The sequence below is a fragment of the Ovis canadensis genome, chromosome 2 (assembly GCF_042477335.2).
Source record: "Ovis canadensis isolate MfBH-ARS-UI-01 breed Bighorn chromosome 2, ARS-UI_OviCan_v2, whole genome shotgun sequence".
NCBI lineage: Eukaryota > Metazoa > Chordata > Mammalia > Artiodactyla > Bovidae > Ovis > Ovis canadensis.
In genome coordinates, this window is record NC_091246.1 from 171,150,655 (window position 1) to 171,173,840 (window position 23,186).

General features: G+C 36.5%; 1 protein-coding gene across 26 annotated transcripts in view; it reads left to right on the forward strand.

Moving 5' to 3' along the window:
- The window catches only part of GTDC1 (glycosyltransferase like domain containing 1), a 502,335-nt gene that overhangs the window by 57,056 nt on the left and 422,093 nt on the right, over nucleotides 1–23,186 (forward strand). For 2 of the 26 annotated variants that reach the window (XM_069577643.1, XM_069577642.1), the window contains exon 1: nucleotides 13,792–13,810. The exons of 20 other annotated variants lie outside the window; for them this stretch is intronic. The gene's annotated coding sequence lies outside the window, so the exon portion shown is untranslated. Of the gene's footprint in view, nucleotides 1–2,312; nucleotides 2,418–7,172; nucleotides 8,149–13,791; nucleotides 13,811–23,186 lie in introns of those variants that run through there. 4 more of the 26 variants (XM_069577644.1, XM_069577659.1, XM_069577651.1 and 1 more) reach the window with 3 other exon arrangements.

A 23,186-nucleotide genomic window follows, 5' to 3' on the forward strand; every position in this document is an offset into this window, starting at 1 on the left:
CAAGAGGATGTGATTAATTTTACCTGAGTTGTTGGGAAAGATGGGACTGAAGAACTGACATTTGAGCTGTAGTCTTAATGGAGGAGGGGCAGTTCTCCAGGTGGAGAAGGGGAGGGAGCCAGGTTTTGTGGAAGGACGAAATATTTTATGAATAGAGGGATAAAATCACAAGGATGTATGCCATATGTTGGAGTATAAACATTGAAAGTTGCAGGGCTATGCAACGGCGTGTGTTGTTGCCAGGGTGTCTCAAGTGATGGCCTTTCCCTTCATGGAGTCATTGGTCTGGGTCTGTTGTTTGACCTTATACTCTCAGACACCTGGTATGGTGGTCCCATTGAGAGTGTACCTCTCTCAGGAGCAGGGCCACATTTGCCATACATTAGAAACTGATGTATACATATCTGTATATGTTTATATGTTTGTAAATTTACTAATTTCCAATGAGAAATGCAACTGTCAAGCAGATGGGATTGCTCATTTTGGCAGATCAGTTCATTGTTTCCCTATAGGCAGGCTTCTTGGGAAGCCAAGTTGTTAATTTGGAGGTCAGTTGATTGAGAGATACAGCCGTCAGGTTGACCAAGCATTTCTGACCAGAGCATTCTCTTCTGGCAAGATACATGGAACCGTGTTGCCACAGACCACCTATTGAGCATGGCAAGAGAACCTGGAGAAATATTTGTTTGAAGAAGTATCTCTCAGCTGAGTTAGCTTAAGGCTCTCTTACCCACTCTAAGAAGAGCATTGCCAAGGAAACCAGATTATTCTAGTCAACTTGGCCAAAACTTCCTTTCCTGTGGTTTGGTTTGATCTTGTGAACATTTGCCTAGAAGGCTTTTCTGATTCCTTTGCTGACCAGTCCTTTCCTTTCCTCCACATTCTGTTTGATGCTTTCTCCTTTTAGATAGGTTGAGGCTTTCTGTCACATTACAGAGAAGTTTTAAGAGCTGGGGAAACAGGAATTTTCATATTTCTGTTTTGATTTATCATATCACATTTATCTTAAATCACATTTTCTTATTTTCAGTTGTTTGGGACTAAAATTAGGAAATAGTGAATATAACCTGAAGCCAAGAATGAGAAATTTATGGTGGTGGGATGTTGGAGATGAGGCTAAGAGATTAGGACCAAATTGTGAAGGGTCTTGGGTACCATATTAAAGAGTTTGAATTTCAGAGTCCTCTCAATTCAGTTCTTTCTTCTGTGAATTCTTTTTTTCCCCATGTTGTCTTTTCAGTTTAAAAATTTTTGTTATCTATATCAAGTTGTTAATATCTCACTGTGGAGTGTTTGATAATGGCTCTCCTTAAGAGATCTTAAGATTTTTAAGAGATCTTATTTAGATCCTTTATGTTTTGACAGATAAATATTAGGTGATATTATCTGCAGTTTCAACATGAGATGCTTGAGAGCTTAAATTCTGCTTCTGACTTTCATTGTGCTTTGTAATTCAAGCTTTTTCCACAGCGTCCTCTCTTATCCCCCTATTTTTAAGGCAGGTGTTGCTTTTTATCTTATTATAATAGTTCTTTTTAATACTATTATATAATATTTTTATTATGGTACTTATATATATGAATAGCTGTCTTATTAATTAATTATCATGTATTTGTCTCTTTTCTCACTGAGCAGTTTGCCAGTTCCTTATATTTAGGTGGAGCTGGTTCTTAAGTCTTTTGTGTTTTATACCTAGCCCTGTTGAATTTAAAGCAATATTTAGACAATAGGATGCTATTTTAAAGCCAGAAGTTAATCTAGCTCAGTACTTATGTTTTCTACATGGGGAAACAGAGATCCAGGGCTGCTGTAATTTGCCACAACATAACTAGTAGAGCCATGGCCAGACCCAGACATCGACATGCCTATTCCTACCACCTTTGCACCGTACTGTGCTGGTTCCCTATTTGACTGAGAGAGGTATTCCATAAAGACGGAAGAGACCCTCAAATATCAATGTGTAATTTCCAAAACCACTGTTGAAAAACTTAATTTTAGCAGCTTTTCTTGTTAGTGCTTGGAAGTGTTGAATGTTTTAGGTCTGTGTCATGCAGGAAACCACAAGAGAGGGACATAGGGAAAGGAGTTCATGTATTGAACTTCTGTGTTCCTGTCAAGCATTGTACAGGTGCATTATCACCTCAGCTCTTTACTGCTGCAGTCCTGTGAACTGTTACCCACATTTTGCAATGAGCAAACTGAGCCTCACAGGGGTGAAGCAATCTTGCAAGTAGAACTAAAAGATGTGGGGTGTAAGCCCAGGTCTACATAACTACAGTGACCTCGCTCTTTGAATTATGCTTCACTGTTACAGCTCTCAGCCAAAGCCAAGAATAGCAACTGTAGCAGCAGGTACCACACCTGACTTTCTAATGAGGGGAAGTCCAGCAGCCGTCCCCCATTGTCTGTGGCAGGAGGTGAGTTTGTGCCCGAACTGGGTGGTAGTGTCTGACTCACTAAGTAATCTCACATTTTCTAACCATGGCTTGTGGCTCATATTTGTGACCTTTAATATAGGTATCTTATGTCATCATTCCCATTTCCATTCTGTGGGAGAACAGCACCAGATTATAAACCCACATGTCTCATTCTTGGTTCTACCTAAGCCTCACTTTCCATCTTGTTAATGTGCCTTCTTTCTTCCTTTTCTGTCTCCACTCTTAACTCTTGTTGTAGAGAGAAAATTCTATGTGCTTGTATCAGGGGTACTGGAATGGATGAACTTCAGTCCCCGCCCCCCTCCCCCCCCCCCCAAATTCTTCTGTGTTGGTATGAAGAATCATGGGACAAAAAAAAAGGTGATGCATAATCACATTATTTGTCTTCAAGTAAAACATTTTTCAAAGTGGTAAGATATATGCAATTCATAACTTATATACAGTTCATCATTCATATTTATAAAATCTGTGTTTTGGTGCTAGATGTACTTACTTTAAGTTTCAAAGAATTATTTAAAAATACTTTTGAATCATCTCCCTAAGAGCTTTCAACACTGTATAAATAGTACACTTTTTAGCATTTCCTTTTGCATACCTGCAGTTTGCATCATCTTTGAAATTGTTTACCACTTTTTTTTTTTTGCAAGGCACATGTGAAGACTCAGCCAACAAATGTCATTATATATGTGGGTTTCAGAAAGCAACCAGGGGAAGTTTTATGTAACCTTTTCAAAGAGTTGTTACCTGGGCTTTCCCCATTTCAGAGCAAAACCAGATGTAAACCAAGGATGTGAACGAGTGTGCGTGCTTTTGAATTTGTTCATTCTTTTAGGTTTTTCCAGTGATCATTTTTGTTAAAATATTACACCTACCCCCTTGGAATTTAGATTGTTTCTGGTAAATAGTTCACTATAATCTGGTGATTTCTGTCACTTTGCTTGTCCAGTTAAATTCTTTTGGATTGTTTTTTAAAAAAGACAACACCGTTGTGAGATGAGGAATTAGAACCAATGCATTTGATTAAAAGTGTTCATGGGGGAAAATATGCTAAGAAGCCATTAGAATTTCCCCTTCATGCCAGAAATGCATTAGACTAGTAGATGGTACTGAGGGACGTAACTCAAGGGAATGGCCTGAGGTAGAAGTTTTTGGATACTAAGAATACAGAGTGAAAGAGGATAGTGTTTCTTAGCATGGGAAGGGTAGTCCCTTTTCTAAGTGGAAAGGCTCAAACCGTAAACCACTGTGTTGAGATGGCATTTTTACTTATTTGCAGTTTCTTTTTTGTTTAATTAAAGGTTGGTTGTAATTAAGATGAATTTTTAAAAAATCCCGTGTTGTCTATATTGCCCCACAAACATCCACTAAGAATGAATTAAAATTTTGTTAGTGGTGTCTGTGTTATGTTTATTCCTTCAGGTTTTAAATTTCATATGATCAGTGCCTTTTGCTAGAACACAGCATGCTTTATATTTATTTTATAATTATCCAGGACAGACTTTCTTATGTATGTGATGGCACATAAGGTATTTAAGAAAATTTCATGTTTTGCTTCTACAGAGTGGGTACTAGACAGTTACTGATTGAATAAATTAAGAGTAAATAACTGTTTGAATACAGAAGTATGTGGGGGCATGTATGATTTTCTATTCTGAGTCAGAGTCATGATTTCTATGATAAAGTCCTTAAAATACAAATTTATATGAAATGTTTAGGTACTCAGTATATAAGAACTCACTATAAAAAATAAGGATGAATACATTTAAAAAATCTATAAATAAATAGTTATTATAATTTGCAATGTTGACATTTTTTTTCCTTTTATGCACACATACCCCCCCCCCACACATACACTTATACATTTATAGATGGAGAAATAAGAGAAAAATTTTAATGGTATGAGCATCCTACATGCTACTTTCAAATAGACTGTAGCTTGCCAGGCTCCTCTGTCCATAAGATTTTCCAAGAACGCTGGAGTGGGTTGCCATTTCCTTCTCCATGATTTTAAGAGAAGTAAAAAATTAAAAACAAAAGGAGTTATAGTAATAGTATAGTAAAAAAGAGTTAAAGATGCTTATGTTAAAGATGCTTAACATAAGAAATAGCTAAGTGATTTCACTAAAGTAGAAAGAAATTATGAAAAATGGTTACAGATCAGGATCATTATATTATATATAAATATTAACTATATATTGTTATATCAGTTTATTTCCTGCAATAAAAAGTAATAAATTAACATATTTCCCTTTTCCTGCCTCCTAATTTTTGTTACTTATATTAAATTTGTACCTTATCAAGTTGTGTAACACTTGCATTCTATTTTGTAACTAGTTTTCACAGTTATTTAGTCTTCAGTTCAGTTCAGTTCAGTCGCTCAGTCGTGTCCGACTCTTTGTGACCCATGAATCGCAGCACGCCGGGCCTCCCTGTCCATCACCAACTCCGGGAGTTCACTCAGACTCACGTCCATCGAGTCAGTGATGCCATCCAGCCATCTCATCCTCTGTCGTCCCCTTCTCCTCCTGCTCCCAATCCCTCCCAGCATCAGAGTCTTTTCCAATGAGTCAACTCTTCGCATGAAAGAAATCCCAGGGCTGATCTCCTTCAGAATGGACTGGTTGGATCTCCTTGCAGTCCAAGGGACTCTGAAGAGTCTTCTCCAACACCACAGTTTAAAAGCATCAATTCTTCGGCGCTCAGCTTTCTTTGCAGTCCAACTCTCACATCCATACATGACCACAGGAAAAACCATAGCCTTGACTAGACGGACCTTTGTTAGTCTTAGTTTTATATTTAAAAGTATTCAGTGCTTACTACTTTCTCTTTTGCTTTTTAATACAGCAGATTGCCTTGGGAAAATTCTCTCCTCTGGAACTGATGTACCTAAATAAGTGTCACCTTTTTTTTTTTTTCTTAAAGAGAATATATTTCTTTGGTCAGTAGATGGAGAAACTGAATCCTATAGAATAAAATCAAGTTTTGACTCATGCAACTTGATTATAAAATATTAGTTTGCTTAAAGTGTAGTCATTGAAATGTGAGTGTAATTTTTTTATTCCTTCCTTCTTCTTTCCTTTTTTCCCTTCTTCCTTCCTTCCTTTCATTTATTTATTTTAAAAAAGTATTTGATGTATAGGTCAAGCAGTAAAAACTATATAAAAATAGTCTATATGAAATTGAAGTTGAAATTCAATGTTATGATCACTTTAAAAAGTTCATACAGTACGTTAATGGCATATGACACAACCCTAGCATAATAAATAGCATTTAATGCTACACAGTTAGTTGAGGTGGTGCATGCCGTTAGGGAGGAAAATCGAAGCAGAACTATGGGCCCAGAAAAGCATACATTGGACTAAAAGAATACCTGTTGGTTCTGTGCTATTGAGGGAAAGAACTCCTAATAGGAAATCAACTATACAGGCAGCCTGGGGTCAGAATGCAAATGGTTTTGAAAATCTAAGTGGTTTAGAATTCACTAAGTAGGAAATGAGGAGTAACGGATGGCTTCTTTAATGTTTATTTTGATTTATTTTTCATTGAATGAAAGATTCTTTAAATTCTACAGTGCTTTACATTTTTAAAAGCTTCACACACATGATTTCATATAATTTCATAATAACCCTCCCCCACCCTTATATTGCCATTTGTTATTTTCTTTTAGTTGTGTATTTAAAAAATATTGCTTATTTGTGCCTGAAAAATAAAACCCTGGAATACCTGATGACTTGAAAAGTTATTGTTGTTGTTGTTTAGTTGCTAAGTTGTGTTCAACTTTTTGTGATCCCATGGACTGTAGCCCACTAGGCTCCTCTGTCCATGAGATTTTGCAGGCAAGAATACTAGAATGGGCTGTCATCGCCTCCTCCAGGAGATCTTCCTAACCCAGGGATCGAACCTGTGTGTCCTACATCCCCTGCATTGGCAGGAGGATTTTGTTTTCTTACCACTGGACCACCTGGGAATCCCACTCTCAGAAAGAGTCAGTACTTGATCCAGTTGGTTCTATAAAAGCAGAGGTCCATGAGCATCTCCCAGGGCATCCTGAGGCTGTTGCACATGCCAGTTCTGCTATACTTGCTGAGATTGCTGACTGTACTTCTGTTTCTCAAAGACCAGAAATGGAAGGACCCAGTTTCTTTGGGGTGCCTGTTGAAACAATTTTCCCTTGTTTTCTCCAGTGAGCTTTTGTTGGTACTTTTTTATTCTCCTTTCCTTGCACTTGGTGATGGAATTCTCCAGGCTAAAATCCTGTGGTGGGTAGCTGTTCCTTTCTACAGGGGATCTTCCCAACCCAGGGATTGAACCCAGGTCTCCCACATTGCAGCCAGATTCTTTACCAGCGGAGCTGCAAGGGAAGCCTGAGAATGCTGGAGTGGGTCTTCTATCCCTTCTCCAGCGGAGCTTCCCGACCCAGGAATTGAACCAGGGTCTTCTGTATTGCAGGTGGATTCTTTACCATCTGAACTATCAGGGAAGCCCTTGGTGATGGGAGACAGCATTAAAGCAGCTTTGTGTTTTAATCATGCTTTGAATATGACTCCTCTCTGGACCCATCCATTCAGAGGACAAAGAACCAGCTCTTTCTCCATTCTGTGAAAATAAATTTAGTTTCTTTATAGCAATATGTATCTTGTCTCCCTTCTTTAGTTCTTTATTTTGATTTATTTCTTGGCTTGCTGAATTTATTATGTGTTTTGTTTTTTAATTTTTGTTGTTGTTATATTTAAGTGTGTCTATGCAGAGTACATCATGAGAAATGCTGGACTGGATGAAGTACAAGCTGGAATCAAGATTGCTGGGAGAAATATCAAAAATCTCATATAGGCACATGACATCACCCTTATGGCAGAAAGCAAAGAACTAAAGAGCCTCGTGATGAAAGTAAAAGAGAGTGAAAAAGTTGGCTTAAAACTCAACATTCAGAAAGCTAAGATCATGGCATCCAGTCCCATCATTTCATGGCAAATAGATGGGGGAACAGTGGAAACAGTGACAGACTTTTTTTGGAGCTCCAAAATCACTGCAGATGGTGACTGCAGACATGAAATGAAAAGATGCTTGCTCCTTGGATGAAAAGTTATGACCAACCTAGACAGCATATTGAAAAGCAGAGACATTACTTAGCAAACAAAGGTCTGTCTAATCGAAGCTATGTTTTTTCCAGTAGTCACCTATGGCTGTGAGAATTGGATGTAAAGAAAAGTGAGTGCCGAAGAATTGAAGCTTTTGAACTGTGGTGTTGGAGACAACTCTTGAGAGTCTCTTGGACTGCAAGGAGATCCAACCAGTCTATCCTAAAGGAAATCAGTCCTGAATATTCACTGGACTAATTGATGCTGAAGCTGAAACTCCAATGATTTGGCCACCTGATGCAAAAAACTGACTCATTTGAAAAGACCCTGATGCTGGGAAAGATTGAAGGTGGGAAGAGAAGGGGACAACAGAAGATGAGATGGTTGGATGGCATCACCAACTCAATGGACACGAGTTTGAGCAAGCTGTGGGAGTTGGTGATGGACAGGGAAGCCTGGCATGCTGCAGTCCATGAGGTCACAGAGTCAGACATGACTTGAGTGACCGAACTGAACTGAAACAATATACAGAACTCTAGCGAAAATGCATACTGGAAGTAGAAGTATATAAAAGGAGTGGGAATGAAGATACTGAATAATTATGTACAGCACATGTATAGAATAAGAGCAGTGTAAGTATTGTTTAATCATAAGTTGAAAGGAAGTTGGAAGGACTGATGCTGAAGCTGAAACTCCAGTACTTTGGTGACCTGATGCAAAGAACTGACTCATTTGAAAAGACCCTGATGCTGGGAAAGATTGAAGGTGGGAGGAGAAAGGGATGACAGGATGAGATAGTTGGATGGCATCACTGACTCAATGGACATGAGTTTGAGTAAACTCCGGGAGTTGGTGATGGACAGGGAGGGATGCCTGGTGTGCTGCAGTCCATGGGGTCACAAAGAGTTGGACACAACTGAGCGACTGAACTGAACTGAAGCCTATATCTATTTATAAATCTACTTATTTATATATATGTCTTTTTTGAGAAGAGCTCATGGTTGCTGAGATTCTTGAGTAGTTGAATGCTTTAAAGTGTTTGTAGGCTTCTTTTGTGCTTTACGGATAATTTGGTTGGGCATCACATAATTGGATGTTAGATCTTTCCTTTAGAACTCTGAAGACATTGCATTATCATCTCCAGGTACTAGTGAATGGTGCTATAGAAAAGTCTAAAGCCACTTTTGTTTTTTCTGCCTTTATACTGATATAATGTATATTTATTGTTTTATCTTTCTTAATTTCTAAATGAGATGTGTCTTAGTATTAATTGTTTTGAATTATTTTTTCTGGAACATTTTCTTAAGTATTTATTCCCACCCTCCCAAAAGAGAAAGTTTTCTTTATTATATTGCATTTTTGTTTCATTTGTTCTGTTTTCTTTTTCAAAAATGTCAAGGGTATATTGGCTGAATCTTTTTTATTGCTATCTTCTATATTGATCATCTCATTTCATCTCTAATATAGCTTTCAAAATTTTCCATTTTGTGTGCTTTTTCACAAGCCCATTTTCTCTTTTCCTGACTTTCAATATTAAGTGTTCTGGTTTTTGTTGCTTCTTTTGTGACATATATATGTATCAGTTCAGTTCAGTTCAGTGTCTCAGTCATGTCTGACTGTTTGCGACCCCATGAATCGCAGCACACCAGGCTTCCCTGTCCATCACCAACTCCCGGAGTTCACTCAGACTCACGTCCATCGAGTCAGTGATGCCATCCAGCCATCTCATCCTCTGTCATCCCCTTCTCCTCCTGCCCCCAATCCCTCCCAGCATCAGAGTCTTTTCCAATAAATCAACTGTTCACGTGAGGTGACCAAAGGACTGGAGTTTCAGCTTTAGCATCATTCCTTCCAAAGAAATCCCAGGGTTGATCTCCTTCAGAATGGACTGGTTGGATCTCCTTGCAGTCCAAGGGACTCTCAAGAGTCTTTTCCAACACCACAGTTCAAAAGCATCAATTCTTTGGCACTCAGCCTTCTTCACAGTCCAACTCTCACATCCATACATGACCACTGGAAAAACCATAGCCTTGGCTAGATGGATCTTAGTTGGCAAAGTAATGTCTCTGCTTTTGAATATACTATCTAGATTGGTCATAACTTTTCTTTCAAGGAGGTAAGCATCTTTTAATTTCATGGCTGCAGTCACCATCTGCAGTGATTTTGGAGCCCTCCAAAATAAAGTCTGACACTGTTTCCATTGTTTCCCCATCTATTTCCCATGAAGTGATGGGACCGGATGCCATGATCTTCATTTTCTGAATGTTGAGCTTTAAGCCAACTTTTCCACTCTCCAATTTCACTTTCATCAAGAGGCTTTTTCGTTCCTCTTCACTTTCTGCCATCAGGGTGGTGTCATCTGAGTATCTGAGGTTATTGATATTTCTCCTGACAATCTTGATTCCAGCTTGTGTTTCTTCCAGTCCAGCGTTTCTCATGATGTACTCTGCATAGAAGTTAAATAAGCAGGGTGACTATATATATATATATATATATATACACACACACACACACATATATATACATATTTATAAATATAAATATACATTTTCTTAATCTCCAGCTTCTTTAGCTTGCCAATTTGCTTTTTTATCTCTTTTAATTGTCTTATCTTCTCTTAGATATTTCGTACTTTTCTTTGAGCCCTTTACTTTGAAGTAGCTCATATTCTTTATAATTTAAGCTGTGGAAAATTATTTTTGAGTTTTTCCTCTGTCTCCCAAGACAGTATCTTTTTTCATCTACCAGTTGCTTATGTGCCTTCTCTCCAATCCTCAGTGTAAATTCTTTGCTGGTTCATTTCTGGTTTATACTCATTTTTGAATGGGCTCTATTCCTTTAAAAACAGGTATTCCCTGAATAAAAGTGTGAGGTTAGATGCAAATATTTAGTAGTAGGGAGAGAGAATAAATGACATCAGTTTGCATTTCCATCCGGGTTTTTTTAACTGAAACACTTCTTCACCCAAGATGGCTCCTTTGCTCTCGGGATATGTCTGACCTCAGTTTGCAGTGCTGTGAAGGTCATTGTGACTTTGAGGTCCTGTGAGTCATAGGGGCAGTTTGGTGATAACTCCTTCCTGTCTTCTTTCCTCCCATTTGGCACAGATAATTTCTGCTAGGAAGGTGAAGATAAAAGCGTGTTGATGGTTCCTCTCTCCTTCTGTGGTATGACCATGAAGTTCTAGAGAAACATCTCTTATTTTCTCCTAGGTGGATGCTTAAGCACTATTATTTTAATCAGTTTCCTTGAATGGGGTTTAGAACTGTTCCATCTTCAGGGAAATCTTTATGCTGCCTGAGGTCTGAGGGGGTGTGGTTTGGCTGTCAGCATTGCTCCTCATTTGATTCCAGATATCACATAATTTGGTGGATTTTTCTTTCTTTAAAAAAAAATAGTTTGTGGTTTGTGGTTGTAGCTATGTCTCTGTTTCATTGATGATGAGGTATTCATTATTTTTTGTTCTTTGTTTTTGGTTTGTTTCTGGAGTAGCCACTAGGGTAACAGTGTCTTCCTACTGTCTTTTTTTTTTTTTTTTGGTTTTTTAAATTGTCTCTGCTGGCTCACTTGCTCGCTGTGCCTCCCTTTCATGCTCCCTTTTATTAAACTTCCTCTGTCTATCCTTCCCCCTTCCCCTCTTTAGCTACTTACGCCTCAAATCTGGAGCTTTTCCCAAGATGCGTTTTCAGCTCTTTTTTGTTTGTTTGTTTTTTGTCCCCCCCAACCCCCGGCTTAGTTTTATCTTTCTGAGTGATTCCATGTACTCCTATCATTAATCTTCACCTCTAGTCTAATTTTTATTAATTTTTTGGTGTTCTTTCAATATTCTTGAGATTTAAAGTTGCCCTGTAGAAGTTTAAGGTGTACAGCATAATGACTTGGGTTACATATATTAGGAAATGGTTACCATAGTAAATTTAGTTATCCATCACCTCCTATTCTAATGATTTCTGAATTAGCAGTTTGGCATTGACTCCTCCTGAGCTCCAAATGCTTACTAGATACAATAATACCTCAAAATTCCCTTTCAAAATAAAATTGTTTATGATGTTCCTTGCAAAGTGTGGTTCTGTTTACTACCTCATGTAATAGAAACTCACTCTTCCAAATTATTCAGACTAAAGATGTCTCATTCAACCATAATTTTTCTTTCTCATGCTTCTCTCAAGTGCTGGCTTGTCACTTGACTAATGTTGATTTCTCTTGTGTCTGCTGTGTCTTTGCATTGAGATTAAGTCCATTGGTGGCAGGCATCTGTCAGTTCACTTATAACATGTAGTTTCTGAAAAATCATTGGTTTAAATCCTTTGAATGCTAATTTTGCTTTAATAAAAGCCTGTTATCAAGATGGTTTTAATGTCTTAATCAGTCATCTTGTGGCAGTTTCACGTAATTTGCCCCAGTCACCTTGCCTAGGTAAAAGCTGTTTGTGTGCTTATAACAGGGCTTCCGTGGTGGCTCGGCGGTGAAGAGTCCACCTGTCAATGTAGGAGACACGGGTTCTATCCCTGGACTGGGGAGATACCCTGGAGAAGGGAGTGACAACCCACTCTAGAAGTCTTGCCTGGGAAATCTCATGGACAGAGGAGCCTGGTGGAGTACAACCCCTGGGGTCACAAAAGAGTCGGGTATGACTAGACATCAACAGCATACTCCTGCCTTCTCTTTTTCCTCAATTCACATATGTATGAAGAGTTTAAGACTTTGCCATTCCTCAGACTTAAACTTCGGTTGCTGCATTTGTTTTTCTTTTATGCCCATCCTCCACACTCCCATTTTGATTGTTTCCTAAATGATCCAACTGTTAGGCTTAAAAATATCAGGGTCAAGGATTTTGACCATGGGTGATTTCTTTGTGAAAATATTAAGAAGCCAGTGATAAAAGATCTTAATGTTACATTTAAATTTTTGTTTTAAAAATTAGGTATCTGAATTAAACTTGCTTTTTATTTAATGTGCTTTTATATTGTTAATTCTTAATTATTATTTTTTGAATCATGAGGCCCTTAAACATTAATTTTATCATACAAGGGGAGAGGAAAGCAATAAATGTCAAGAGATTAAGTGAAGAAATCAATTGTATATAATACAGTAAAATCCTAGAGTCGACACACACTGGTGAATGTTAGCTGCTTGGTTCATGTGTTTCTTTATTGGCATTGGGGACATAATCTTTTGAAACCATCATTGTAAAAGTGAAGATGTCATTGTAAAACTTAAGATTTTGACAATAAGAACTGCTCCTCAATATGGGAAGCTTGTTGAATTTCTCATAAAACCACAAACCATAAACCTCTCTTGGAGAAAATCACTTTTGAAATGATCTGACATGGTTTTAAGAAAAGGTGGGTCCTTCTGGGGAGCAGGAGAACTATTGCATTGTATTTCAGTGTTAAACTGCACATACAAGATCTAGATTTTAAAAAGTAAAGGACTTTGTTATGTAATTAATTTTAAAATGATTCATTATACAATCAATTTAAAGATAATGACTTTAATTTTTAGAGCAGTTTTAGGTTCAGAAAAATTGAGTGGAAGTTATAGAGGGTCTCTCCTCCCTGACCTCCCCAGCATCAAATCCCCACCAGAGTGGTATATTGGTTGCAGTCCATGAACCATCACTGATCCATCATTATCAACAAATGTCCTTGGTTTAAATTAAGATTCATTCTTTGTGACAGTCTAAGTATTTTGGCAAATGTATAATGAAACATATATTTACCCTTATAATATATAAAACAGCTTTACTGCCCTAAAAATACCCTGTGATTCACCTGTTCATCCCTCTCTCTCTTTCCCACAGAGCCCCTGACAAACCACTGATTTTTTTAAAAAATTTATTTTACTATCTCAATAATGTTGCCTTTTCTAGAATATCTTATAGTCGGAATCATACAGTATGTAGTCTTTTCACATTGGCTTCTTTTACTTAGCAATATGCATTTAAGACTATTCCATGTATTTTCATGGCTTGATAACTCATTGCTTTTTCATGCTCAATAGTATTCCATTGCCTGGAAGTACCACAGTGTGTTGTTCCAGGTGCCTTTTGAAGGATAGCTTGGCTGTTTCCAAGTTTTAGCAGTCTGAATGAAGCTGCTGTAAGCCTTTCTGCGCAGGTTTTTGTGTGGGTGTAAGTACTAAGGGGCATGATTGCTGGATTATATGGTAAGAGCATATTTAGTTTTAGTTTTGTAAGAAACTTCCAAACTACTCCAGAAGAGGCTGTACCATTTTGTAGTCCTGCTACAGATGGAGAGTTCCCGTTGCTCCACCACCTCTTCAGTATTTCAGGTATTTGTTTTGGATTTTAGCCATTCTAATAGGTGTGTATTAATTTATAATTCCCTAATGACATATGATATTGAACATTTTGATATGCTTATTTATCATCTGTATATCACCTTTGATTGAATTGTTTCTTTATGGGTGAGTTTTAAGGGGTTTTTTGTTTTTGTATATTTTGGATGAGTTCTTTATCAGATATTTTTTTTGCAAATATTTTTGCCCAGTCTGTGCAATGTCTTCTTATTTTCTTGGCAGGTCTTTTGCAGAGTGGAAGTTTTCAATTTTAGCGAAATCCAGTTTACCAGCTAACCTCCCTCCCACCCCCCACCCCCACTTCCCCACCCCTTCATTGTGCCTTTGGTGTTGTATCTAAAAAGTCATGATCAAACCAAGGTCATCTGCATTTTCTTGTGTATTGTTTTCTCAGTGTATTATAGTTTTGCATTTTACATGTAAGCCTGAGATCCATTTTGAGTTATTTTTTGGGGGACAGGTATAATGTCTATATCTAGATTCATTTTTTGCCTGTAGTAGTCCAGTTGTTCATCAGCATCTGTAGAAAAAACTATTCTTCATTAAATTGCCTTTGTTCCTTTGTCAAAGATCAGTTGACTGTATTTGTATAGGTCTATTTCTGGGCTCTCTTTTCTGTTCCTTTGATCTTTTTGTCTGTTCTTTCGCCAGTACCACACTGGCTTGATTACGCTGTAATTAATTTTAAAAATAATAATTAGTAAAATATTTAAATGTTTTTTGTTAAGATTTGTGAAGTAAGTTATCTTTAACAAATTTTTGTTATTAAGTGTGAGATGATATATCGTGTTATTTTTCAAAATAGATACATTATTTGTAATCATTTTAGTAAAAATTATATACACTAGAAACACTCATAATAGAAAGAAATTGTAACATTTTTACTTTAAAGATATTATACTCTTATGCAGTAACTTGTTTTAGATGTTCTGTTGGCTCTTTAATACCCATTAAAGAAATTAACTTTTTAATTATGAAATAATAGTTTAAATGTGGTTATTAAAAAGTCTGGATTAATCTCCTAAAATACTGTCCAGTATGAGAGATCAAGATACCTGTTCTTATATTTTTTTGAAAGATGTTTGCTTTTATAGCATTAGGAAGAAATGATAATCACTTGCTTGAAGTATTTCATGCTGTAAGTTAACTTGTAAACCCTTTAGTTTGTGAAACAAATTGAGCTAGATCTTAGAGGATGCTGATAAATACATGGCACATTTTTTTTTTTTGGCTTGAGTTCTATTCAGGAGGGAAAAAACCTAACCAGTAATATACAATAATATGTGGTAAGCACAGTGTGGGTGGCAGTGTATTAAGCTCAATAATAAGCTATAGTGGGGACTATAAACTAATCATATCATTCAGGTAGTTTTTACTCATGGTATCTTTACCCTTGTTTGTCAGAAACACAGTGAATTTACAATAAAAGTCATTATGAATTGAGATGATTGTCAGCCATGATAAGCTATGACGAATGTATTTTTTATATCAGTTTTATTCAGGTATTATTTAGTTAGAATAAACTCTACCCATTTTAAGTGGGCAATGTGATGAGTTTTTACAAAAGCACACAGTTGTGTAACTATGACCATAATATGATTTGGAACATTTCTATCACCCTAGAAAGTTTGCTTGTGCCCCCTTGAAATCAACTCCACCCACTACCTATCTCAGTTTCCAGGCAATTGCTGATCTCCTTTCTGTATTTTAGACTGGTTTGCATTTTTTAGAATTCTTAGCAGTGTGTTTTGCTAAATGCAGAAGATACATGTTCTTGAAAAATTGATGGCAAATTGATTTTTTATAAGATGAACATGTTTTACTGTATTAAAAAATTTGAGATGCTCAAATGAATTTCATTTGGTATTATTCCTAAAAAATTTGAGTTTCAAGTTTTTCTGCCTTGCCTCCTCTCTGTAATAACTTAAATCTATATTGCGTGTAATTTAATGTATAAAACCAACTCATAACACATTATTTTGTGGAGTAAATTATCCTTCAGTAGTTTATTATCTCCTTGTTTATAAAAGTTGGTAAATGATATAAGAAATAAAAATCTGTAGATCCTGTTCTTGTTATTAGAATTTAATACCTTCTTTATTTCATACAATTGTCACTCAACAAACAGTTTAACTTTGCTTTGTAAAAGGCCATTTGTCTTGTCCTTACGCCCTACTGCTCAGACCTCTGGGGATAGGAGAGTTAGGGTGGATAAAATAGCTCTTTACTTCATAACATTCTGTTCTTTGTGGCTCCTCTTACTCATATGTAGTCTATTCTAAAGCAGCTGAGAAGTAGCAGTTGATCTCATGGAGAAAATAGCCCCACCAAAATGGAATATTAGATTCCTTTTATGACTAGTTTTTTTAATCAAATATACTGAACATTTACTCCTTTTTATAGGAAAGAGTTGAGAATCTTTTGCATATTAGAATGATTGGAGTTTTCTGATTTTGCCCAGAAATGTTCTGTGTCTAAAATTTATGCTGCTTCATTTATTAGTCATTTCGAAACTAGCTCTAAATAAAAGCCAAACATTATGAAATGTTTTTTCATATTTGCTCCACCAAACATTTAAATTTCTAGTTAATTTGAAAATCTTAAACTCACATAAAGACAAATAATCCTATATTAAGCTTATTTAATATAGTAACACTCTGGGTAACTGATGTTCTACTAATGAAATCCTTAAGTAACTGGCATTTTGGAATGATAAGTGTGTATCTGTTAAGAAATCCTGAAGATCTCTGTTTAAACCCTTCTTCCCTGAAGCCTTCAGAAAAAAGAAAAAAGTGTTTCAGAAGTCAGATTGAGAGAGACCAACTCTGTGGGATGGAACTAAACAGCAATTTGATAAGAACAATAAATTTGAGAACTTATATGGTGATTTATGATCCTTCTCAAAACCAGTCAATCAATATTTCCCCTCCCCCCTCCATTAAAAAAAGAAAAGTAATGCCCAAGTTATTTTTAAAATTTCCTCATTTGGGAGGATGGTATCCAGAAGCCCGAGGTGGCACTAGTCGTCAAGAACCTGCCTATCAGTGCAGTGCTGCAGTCCATGGGGTTGCACAGAGTCAGACATGACTTAGCAACTGAACAGTTGAACCAGTCACCTGTTACTGAACATTTAGATTGTTTCTGCCTTTTAGTCTTATGAAAAACACTGTCAGAACTATTTTTGTGAGCATGATTGATTCTTTCAAATTCTTATTTTGTCACAGTAATACAGTCATCTAGTCTAAAATTCTAATTGTTGTGAATAGCCTATTAGAAAATACGACTGTGGGACTTCCCGGGCAGTCCAGTGGTTAAGGCTCTGCTCCCAGCGCAGGAGGCATTGGTTTGATCCATGATTGGGCAAGATCCTGCATGCCACGTGTCTGAGAGAAAGAAAATACAATTGTGCCTTACCCATTCTTTCCAGTCTGCTTCTATACACGCAACCATGTTTAACCTTTCCTCTGTTTCTTCTGATTATTATATATCTCTATACTGCTAAATTAGATATATACATATTGTTATCTTTTGATTCATTTCTTTTGGATATTGCTTGTTGACTTTATAGTACAGACTTTGAGGATTTTTCATTTTTATATTTCCATCTTTTTTCAACATATTACAATATTGTTAGATTACAACTTTTGGCTAACTTGGTTTTGGTGTTACATTATTATATTTTTCAGATATTATTTATAACTTTTCAGATATTATTTATAACTAAGTATTATAATGAACTGATGAGAAATATGCCTTTGCTTTCTTGTTTTTCATGAAGTTAGTAATGCTTTGTTTTTTTAACTTATCTAGCTTCTTTGTTACTCAGTATTTCTTTCCAGGAGCTTCCAGGAGCTTCTTAATCTAATTTTCTATAAGGTGAATCATGTTAGGGAATTTATTTGTTTCTACTTTTTTTCCCTGGAATATATGTTTCTGGGAGACTGCTGTTCTCCTTCCATCTCATTATGTAGATGTGTTTTTGTCGTGTGCTTTTCTTTTGCTGTTAAACTAGAAACTCTCTTTGTTTTTTCCTGAATCTTATATTGTTTTCATTTTTCTTGTCTTATTCCTGTATTTTTTGTGGTATATATCTTGTAATTTTCAGAGAAAGGGTACATGAGAGAAAAATATCTTTATTCAGTTTGCTTACTTGATTAAAGTGTTGCCTGAATAATTACACTTTAAATTGAAAATCACTTTCCTTCAGAATTTTTGCAGGAATTAACACTGTCTTCCTGCTTGCAGTTGCAAAGTCCAAAGCCTTTTGATTCCTTGATTTAACCATGTAAGAAAAACAAGTGGAAGGGAGAATGTCTTGATATAAGGATATAAGGGTATTTTTTCTGTTTTTAAACTTTAAAGATGATGAAGATGAAAAAGGGATTCAAGGCAGAGGGACTGGCAGAGGTCAGGGGACTGCAAGGTGTCCACTGTGTTTAAAGAATGGGGATATATAGTCCATGTGAAGAGAGTACAGGAAGCAGCTGAAATGGGGTAGATTGAGGCTTAATAATGGATGCTAATGGCCTGAAGCTTCGCATTTGTTTTGTAGGTACTGTGTCACCTGACTCCATCAATTATATGAAACCTTCCTTGACTTACGGTCGGCAAAATGAACCACCCTCTGGTTTATCCTTAGTGCTTTGTGCGTGCACACCTGTGCGTGAGTGTGCAGGGACACATGCGTGTGTGTGTGCACGCACATGCCTGTTTAAATATCTATGTGCCTTTCTTCCACATTAGAATAGATTTTTGTGTGTGGATGAGACATAATTAGGTCTGAGTGAAGGAAAGCACAGCAGGTCAGTTCTTAAAATTCATGATGGCTGGAATGCCAGTGAAAACTGGAGGGTGAACAAGGGAAAGAAGGATTTAAAGGAAGAGAAAACAGAAGGTTATTGCGTTGTCCAGATTTGAAGAAATAAGCCTCTGATGTAATAGTCTACTGAGAGTGGGAGGGAAATTTTTTTCCAACAGTTATATTCTGATCATGCCCAAGGGTCTCATTATTCTTAATTTTGGAATACTATGTTATTTTTATGTATTTTGTACACATTTTGCTTTAAACCTTTTTTCTCTATTTGAGAATAGTCTGAAACAATTTTAACTCTTGCTTTTATTAAAATTTAGAAAAAAGTGATGTTTTGGTTACTCTATTAATGATGGTCTGAAATACCCTCTTAATTCTATTTAGTTTAACAAAAACTCTAAATAGAAAATTTTGGATAAAAATAATTGGTAAAAATATATTCTTATTCTAGTAGATTTAATGTTTAAGAACGTTAACCTGAGTATTACCAAAAAGATTCTTTAGTAAGATGAATTTTGAAATATTATTAGAAGTATCCTTTATTGTTATAAAAGTGACTAGTTCTTCACAAAATTTCAAAATTGAAAATAAGAGCTTTTTACCAAGTTGAGTGATTATTCAGATAGTAAAAGAATTAGTTAAATGGTTTAAATGTTGTGCTTGTGTGTTTACTTATTGGTTGACTGCTTAAAAGCCCAAATATTTGTATTTTTAAAAATGTACCATATAACAAATTTTTGAATAGCATACTACTGATAAGTCTTTACTTTCCAAGATGCTTTCTATTGGTTAGTGCTCTGCTAAGAACAAGAGACTAATGTGTTTAGAAGTTATGATGCTAATTATAATTTATTAAGCCCTTACTGTAAGTCAAGCTCAGGCTCAAATATTGAGAGACACTGTCTTATTTAAAAGCACCCCCTAAAGAGTTGGGTTTAGTTTATTATTACATGAGGAAATTGAAACCCAGAAAGGTTTAAGTTTCTTGTTCAAGATTATGTAGTTAGCAAGTAGCAGGGCAGGAGATACTTGTCTCTGCTTTGTGTATCTTTTCATTATTATTTCTTATGAAATATTATGACAAAGATCTTAAGGAATATGAGTCTTGTATATAGCATCATTTGTGAATGGTATATATGCCTCCGCAGTCAGCAGATGACTATTTTGTTTTCTAATTTCTTATAGTGGATAACTTCTCTCTCTCTCTTTTTTTTTTGATCCTTCGAAAATTGCATACCCAGCACTGGCCATTCTCTTGCATGAATGAAAAAAGTTGGGCCAACATAAGTTTATTATTTATTTAGTTTTTGCTTTTTTATATCCTGTTTAAAAAATAACAGTATTTTCTTTGAAAAACCCTCTGTACTTAGACAACGTTGGTATCCTCATTTAATGTGTGTGATTGATAGATATAATTTTATGTTTACTTTTTGTACTGCCTTATACTATTCTTTCACAAACCATGTAAAGCCTCTCCAACTGCTCTTTCTCTTTAGTGGTAGCTTAAAGAAGGAGTCACAACATGTTTCTTCCTGAATACCGACAGTTTAGTATTCTTTCAGATGTTTTGCAGGGCTTCAGCAAGTCGTTACAGTGAATGTCTTCAAGAGGCAATGCAGTAGGCAGAGCGCAGCGGCCGAGACACCTGTAGAGATCAGCACACCTGCCCTCAAGCAAAAGCTAGTAATTAGTTGCTCAGATTCCCTTGCAAACTTCCCCAGTGTTGGTGCACATGAAACACAAAGATCACAGTGATGCTGTCATGAGCTTCGCACTGTTGGAGTTGTTTATGCCCATTCAATTTTTAATGTTCCTATAAGACATTTTGATGGCAACCCTGAGCCCAGAGGGATTTGCATGCTTGATCAAACCTGTGATGATTTAAATATAGAAATAAAGAGAAACCTTTGGATTACATTGACTGTTAACTTTTAGGATGGCATTAGTGGAAAGCATTAACACGATCCTGGAGGCAAAGTGGCGTTTGATCAACCTTCATCACTTTTTTGTTTCTTGACAGCAGGTATAGCTTCAGTAAATCTAAACAAGTTTTTTAAGGCGTATAGATCCAAGTGCATGTGGCTATCTCGATGGCATCATCTGAATATTTTAAAAGATGATTTTATCCCAACCACTTTTATCAAGATTGAGCTACTCTCATATACCAACCTTTTAACCCTACTGCATTGTTATATGCAGTTTATATTGCTAAGGAATGAGATGGTAGGGGATTGAATTTTAGTAAACTACTGTAGTAAAATATGACTTGGATATATTGGGGCCAAAGAAATTTGTTACTCAAAGTACTGGACAGTTTTTGTATACCACTGTTTTTAATTTTAACAGTATATGTATCCTAGATACTAGGTGGGATAAAAACTAGTGGTTTGCTGGTAGTTTTTAACTCTGGGGTTCAGTTCTTTGATGATTGTGTTTGTGTTTGTGTGTGGGTTCTCAGCCATATCCGACTCTTTGTAACCCCACCGTCTGTAGCCCACCAGGCTCCTCTGTCCATGGAATTCTCCAGAAAAGAATGCTGGAGTGGGTCGCCATTTCCTCCTTCAGGAGATCTTTCTGACCCAGGGATTGAACCCACATCAGTTGCCTCTCCACTGGCAGGCAGGTTCTTTACCAGCTGAGCCACCAGGGAATACATTGTGTTTGTATAAGTTATTAATAAATAATGTTACTAAAGATGATTCTTAAATATGTGTAGCTTGAAAAACGCTGTAATTTCTAATATCCTATCAAATTTGGTTCAGATTTATTCTAAGAAAAAAATAACTATAGCACCTCATCATTTAAGCATAGTATGGTGGATATATTAATACATGCTTTCTAAACTGGTTCTTAGAGACAAATGTGCATTGTGGAGTTGTCAGATTAAAGTAAAATTAAAGAAGATGTTATACAGCCCTGGACTATCATTGACAGAGATGCTAGTGAATTCAGTCAGCCCATTGTGCCTCACATCTTCCTGCATTAATACATAGGTAGAATCTTCCAGTGGGCTTCTGAGAAGAGTTTCTTCTTTAGTTCTTCAAGAAAAGTGAAATGAATGATGAATGAGAAGGCTCAACTCTAGATTTTACATTTGCCTGCGTTTCTTAGCCGTAAGTCAGCCTCAGCATGGATGGTCCTGGGGAGACTCCACTTGTGAAATGATGTCTGTGATGCTACCATAATCAAAGTACTTGAGTATGTTAGATGCAGAATGCTTGGCTAGTTTACACTACATTGACTTTCAGAAATTTCACAGAAGTCTTTCCTAAGAATTGACCTTTGGAATTCTTAATAACTTCATGTAAATATTGCATATAACATTTGTAGTCTGTTTCTAATATAAATGCTCCATGTGCCCTGAGTCAGTATCTTATTTATCTTTTTATCCTTGATGCCTTACTCAAAGAGATCAGTCATTGTTGACTGGATCAGTGAATGACTGAAAATACTGTGCAGTGCATAAAAATAGCCCATGGAAACACTATAGTAAAGGGTCGAGCATATGGAATATTTTTTGCAATAGAAATGCCTTTTTTTATGTATACTTTTTTCCACTATAATCCTTTTTTCCTAGAATAAGTATCTGTGATTTGACTTTACGTTTTTACTATCAGTGTGTCAAAAATATTCTGTGAAAAAAGATTTTGTATCTTTACTATACTGAAGTGAAATTTTTCTTACTCTAAGTGAGGACCCATGGAATTTAGCTTTGTTTTCTACTTCTTTCTAACCCTTTGTTTCTCCCCCAGTTCTGGACAGACTTTTCATCCTGTTTCAAGATAAGTCGGACTTCCTCCTGATGTCACGCTTTGGTCTCTGAGCTCCAGTCTCATGAATTTCTGAGTTTCTTCTGTTTTTGACTCACCAGTTTAGAACTAAATTGTATGTGTTTCTGTATTTTGCTAAGTGTGTATCTACATCTAGTAACTTCATTACTGTGACTTTTAAATTTTTAAAATATTAATCTTTTTCTTTGTGACTTATAGCAGTAGTCACACCATACATGCTAGTTAATCTCTAGCTTTGTAGTGGGAAAATGAATTTCCAGAGAATGTGAGAAAGACAAATAGAGACTAATAGGGGAGAGGGAAAAAGAGAAGACAGGAGTGGGGAGGGAGGAAGAAGAAAGGGAGGAAGGGAGGAAGGAGAAAGAGCATGTCAGCATATTTTGTGAAATAGGGAAAGAGCAAGGATTTTTGAATTTGAAAATCCTGAGTTCAAATTCTGATTCTGCTTCCTTGCTTTGTAATGTTCAATGGGTATAAATGATAGTAATATCTACCTGGTAGCTTGTTGTGTTAAATTAATTAATAAAGTGCTTGTTAGTGCATTCTCTGGCATGTAGTAGGTGTGTGGTCAGTCGCTCGGTCATGTCTGACTCTTTGTGACCCCATGGACTGTAGCCCTCCAGGTTCCTCTCATGGGATTTCCCAGGCAAGAGTCCTGGAGTGGGTGGCCACTTCCTCTTCCAGGGGATCTTCCCCACGAGGGATGGAAGCCATGACTCCTGCATTGGCAGGTGGGTTCTCTGCTGCT